Raw genomic sequence first — 5501 nt, forward strand, 5'->3', positions numbered from 1 at the left:
AGCAGCAACATGAAACACATCAGCAGCAGCATGAAACACATCAGCAGTAACATGAAACAGATCAGCAGCAACATGAAACACATCAGCAGCAACAGGAAACACATCAGCAGCAACATGATGTGACTTTTCACAGTGATTATTTTGGTTAGAGATTCATGAGTCTAACAGCCTCGGGCAGGGGTTAATTTGAGCCGGATCCTGCCAGAACAAGATCTGGGAACTCTCTCATTTACTCTAATTCACAGATGGGTCACATTCCTGCTAGGTGTGAAACTGGCTGGGTATCAGTCCTAAAACTGCATTATAAGTTATATTTCGTGTAAGCTACGTCCTTTAAAAGCTGTCGCTATTGGGTTTACCCGCACGCAGCGTGCCGAACACTGAAAACTTCTAGTCCACACCCACCTGCTGTGTAGGCCCCACCCGGTCCATTATAAATTGAATCTGGACCAGAGCTCGACTCCAGTTTTTCTTCAGCCAACGCTAAGAACACTACTTCTACGAAAATAAGAAAAGAAAAGAAGAAGATAGATGACTTCTATTAAGAAACTGAAGACCATCCGTCTGTGCCCCGCGTGCCAGATGGGCTACATGTTATCGTCGGACCTACACGCTGTGTGTGAAAGCTGCCTGGGATCTGATCATGCTTGGCAAGCTTTGAAGCCGCTCTTCTCTTGTCCAGCCTGCAATTTTTTTTCGGCTTAGGAGAAGCAGCGCCGGTGTGAGCTCTTTTCCCCTACGTAGGACGAATTTCAACCGAGGAGTGACTGTTCTTTCGAGGAATTTTTGAACTCCCTGAACACGGAGTTAGCAAACACATCCCCCTCTGAAGCTGAAACAGCTAGCAGCCGCGCTCCATCCAGCCTTTCAGGAGGTTTGGAGCCAGTGTTGCCGTCGATGGTCACCCCCCCCCCCCCCCCCCCCCCCCCCCCCCCCGCCCCCCGCCCCCCCCCCCCCCCCCCCCCCGGCCCAGGGGTCGTCCACCACTCTGCTCCACGAGCTCCCAGAGATAATCGGGAGGTCGGCGAGAGCCTGCGACCTGGAAGTGCCCGAACCGGCAGCCTCAGCCACGTCGACTCTTCTGGCGGGAAAGTTTGCCGTCCAGCACACTGGACACCGGGACCCGGTCTGGCCCTGTTTCCCGGCTGTGTCCGCCCTCCTCCTGGGTTCAGCCAACGATCCCTTAAAGCTGAGGGCTCCGGTTGCCTCCTACGCAGCCATCACCAAAGTCGAAGGGCTCACGGACCAGGGTTTTTCCACCATTCCTCCCCTAGAACTCAGTTTGTCGGGTGTTTTTGGAGTAAGAGCAGGGAAATACGTCGGCCGACGTATCATTCCGCCATCTTCCAGTGACCAGCTCACCGCGAAGCTGACGGACAGAATTCATCAGTGCTCGTGGCAGGTGGGAGCAGCAACCAACAACATCGCTATGCTAGCCTTTAGCATAGCTAAGGAGACGAAGGAACCAAATCCATTTTCCGTAGATTTGGACCAGATCGGCACCGCTGCAGACAAGATCACCAACCTGTGTGCATCACTTGCAGTATGTTCCGCCCGCATCTCGTCCTGGGCAACGCTGCTGCAGAGACAGATGTGGTTGAAACTGTCTCTGTCTATGCCAGAAGACTCCTGGAAGGTCCTGTGTCCTCAGATGGCCTCTTCGGACCTCATTTTCAGTCGGTCCCGAACCAGCTGCAGTCCTCATCTGACGCTCTGGAACAGGTGCGGAGACATGTGACCCTACCTCAAGCAGACTCCCAGACACTGGGATCACTGGCTGCTGGTGAGAACAAAGCAGCTTCCAGCGTCAGCAGCAGAGATGTTCCACGCCCGCTGCAACCTTCTCTGGGGGGCCCCCACCAGCCTTCCTCAGAGGACAAACGTCCCAGATGTAACAAAGATGTGGGGCTCTCCGAAGCAGAGGCCAGCAACAGACTGGCCCGTGACCTAATCAGATGCAGGACATGTGGAGGAGGCAGTACAAAAAATGGCAGTTTGAGGGGTGTGTGTTTAATGAAATGAGCAGGGTTTTTAAAGTAAAAAATTAAAAAAAGTTCTCAAAAAGTGGAGTTTTTCATTCAGACAGGCTGAATTCATCTGTTCCGTTTTTTGTAAGCACATCTCCCATAATTAATGAAAAGGTTAGCCTGAGGCAACTGTTCAAAGGTAAACACAAAGAAAAGCTAACTTGGTGTAATGACACACGAACAGGAGGAGATGGAGGGGCTGCGCTCAGAGACTCCTCCATTCACTCACCAGCCTCGCCTCCTCACCTGTCAGTGGAGGCGAGCACTGACAACTGTCAGAAAGCACAGAGTGGTAAGATGTTTGACAAACAACACAGGGACCTTTCTGTCCCCACACACGCTGATAAAAACATGAACCTGCAGTTAAAGCGAGAGCTTTACGCAGGGGTTATTTGTCTCTTTTTCCTGGCCGGGCGACAGAAGTGAGCACTGAAAGTGATCCTACACTGAAGCTGCGCTTGTTTTGTTCACCAGCTAACGCCGGTTCTCCTCCCCAACCGGGCATGGCTGGGGAACATTGTAAGAACCATTACATAGAAACTGACAAACAGCCCTTTTCATGCCAGCCTCCCATGGGTCAGTGTGGGCGAAGCCCTCCACAGGATACAACGGTAATAGAGGCTCAGTTATTGTTTTCCCGTACGAAACAAAACATTCACGTGTTTCCACTCTCGGAGTGCAGCGCAGTGTGGCAGGAAACATGCACTTTGAACAAATGTTTGCATCATTTAATTCACAAAGGTTACACTCTGCAGTTTGCAAAAACACCACCAAAATTTAACAGAGTTTTAGAAACTCATCTCACATCCCCAGAACAAGGCGTAATCCTCCAATCAGAGCTGAAGAAGCTTCTGGAAAAAGACGTGATTTCCAGAGTTCCCCCGGGAGAGGAGGAAGCCGGTTTTTACTCTCTGTACTTCCTGGTTCCGAAGAAGTCGGGAGGGCTTAGACCAATTCTGTATCTGTCTGTTTTCAACAAATTCATCATGGAATGACCTTTCACATGCTGACAGTGAAACGTGTTCTCGAAGACGTGACGCGAGGGGAGTGGTTTGTGTCCATAGACCTGAAGGATGCATATTTCCACATTCCGATAATAAACAAAACCCAGGGGCCTGTTTTCAGTACAACCGTCTGCCATTCGGATAAGCGCTCGCCCCACGCATGTTCTCAAAAGGCATGGAGGCAGTTCTGCAACCACTTCGAACGATAGGGATAAAAATCCTGTTTTATCTGGATGACCTCCTGCTGTTATCACGGTCCAGAAAAGAGGCAGAGACACAAACAGTTGTTTTAGTGGATCACATTTCCCACCTGGAATTCACAATAAATTGGGAAAAGAGCTCTATAATTACATCTCCTGGGAGTGAATTTAAACTCAATGAACATGACAGCTGTCCTGTCAGATCAGAGGAGGAAATCCCTGACAGCATTGCTTCAGTTTGTCCGGCCCTTCAGAACAGTAACAGTGTTGACAGTCATGAGATTGTTAGGAATGATGTCAGCGGCTCACGTTGTGGTACCGCTAGGGTTATTGTTTATGTATCGTTTGCAAAGATGGTTCAATTGACTGAAAGTCGACCCTGTACATCACAAATGGCACCTGATCACCGTTCCTCCATCAGTGGGAGCGGATCTGAGCCACTGGGAGAATTCCTTGAACCTGTCAGAGGGAGTTCCCCTGGGCAAAGTGACATCATTCACGTCGGTGTTCACAGACATGTCCCTCTCCGGCTGGGGAGGGACCTGCCTGTCACAAACGATAGGAGGTGCGTGGCCCGCCGGCACATCTTATCACATTAATATTTTAGAACTTCTTACAGGAAAAAAGAGTGCTCAAACATTTTGGTCCACTGGTTCAGGATCATCACGTGATGATCCAAACAGACGACAGAACCGCAGCGGCGTACATAAATCGCTAAGGGGGTGTGCATTCAGCCCAGCTGCTGAATGCAGCTCGGGATCTGCTCTGCTGGGCGCACACACATTTATGTTTGATTAGAGCAGTTTACATCCCAGGCGTTCTAAACAGAGGAGCAGATATTATGTCGAGAGGAGGTCCTCTGGACAGGGATTGTTCTCTTCATCCAGATCTAATCTCGCAAATCTGGAGCAGGTTTGGGAGAGCGGAGGTGGACCTGATGGCCACCCGAGATGGCCACCCTCAGTGTACTCACTAAAAATCCGTTCGAGCCTCTGGACCAGATCCCTTTGAAGTATCTGTCGCTCATAACAGCTTTATTATTATCTCTGACATCAGCTAAAAGAGTGAGTGGCTTGTCAGGTCTGTCCGTCGCTCCTTCTTGTCTCAGAATTCAAGGAGATGGGAGCTCAGCAGAACTCCGACCAAATCCTGCTTTTATACCCAAAAGCATAACAAGTTTGTTCAGGTCCAGAGTCGTTACACTGGATGGGTTCTGTCCCCCTCCCCATAAAACTATCAAGGAGGAACAGTTTTCACCTGCTCTGTCCAGTACACGCACTCATGTGTTATGTGACACGCACAGCCCCTTGAAAACAGGAAGTGTAAAGTTTTACGTTGAACGGTCCCTATCTGACCCCTGTGATCTAATCAGCATGATAGTGTATCCACTGACCGAAGACATGTTGGTGTAACTTGCTTTCCAACACTGACAGTTTTGGGTGGAGCACGTGGGCGGCGTGACGTGGCGAAGTAAGACGTAACACCGTCACCATACGTTTGGCTCTAAATTGCACAGATTTGAGACGAAGTGCACCAAAATCAGTTTGATCAATCAATATCCACCCCTTGAACAGGAATCCATGATAAGTGGCCAAAAGCCTCCACAGCGCCCCCTAGAATATTTTAAAACCTCAGCCCCAAGCCATTTTTTCACCGATCATTCTGAAACCCAGTGAACATCTGTATCTTCTCAGGACCTATGAAAAAGTCTCTTGGAACCCTGGTCCAAACTCAACAGGAAGTCGGCCATTTTGGGTCAAAGGGTCATTTTTGGGCATTTCTAATGGCAAATTTTAATGAGCTCATCCTAGGGATTTTGATGGATTGCCTTCAAACTTGATTAATATGCCCTTAACACATTGAGGAGTAAAATTTATCAAAAGCTTGCGTTTTTGTATATGTTAAAGGGGCGTGGCCAGGCCTCAAATTTGCGCTTCAGGCCATAGATTTCCAAATGCTATAACTTTCACATTGAAAGACTGAATTGCACCAAACTTGGCATGACTCATCCCTGTTGGATGCCCGACGATCCACTGTTGTCATATTCTGAAGTCATCAAAACCCCGCCCGCTCAGAATAAGAAGTCACTTTTTTACTTGGAAAGCTCCCTCTCTGACACCCTTGACCTAATCAGGATGATCCTGTATTAGAAGACATTTAACATTATTAAACAACCTAGACACTCACATATAACATTCTCACGACACATGCATATGTAGGGTCTGGAGTGGGCACACGGTGGCATATAGGGGGTGGGATGTGTAATCATT

This window comes from Nematolebias whitei, chromosome 14 (assembly GCF_014905685.2).
Source record: "Nematolebias whitei isolate Nwh7 chromosome 14, NemWhi1, whole genome shotgun sequence".
NCBI classification, from domain to species: domain Eukaryota; kingdom Metazoa; phylum Chordata; class Actinopteri; order Cyprinodontiformes; family Rivulidae; genus Nematolebias; species Nematolebias whitei.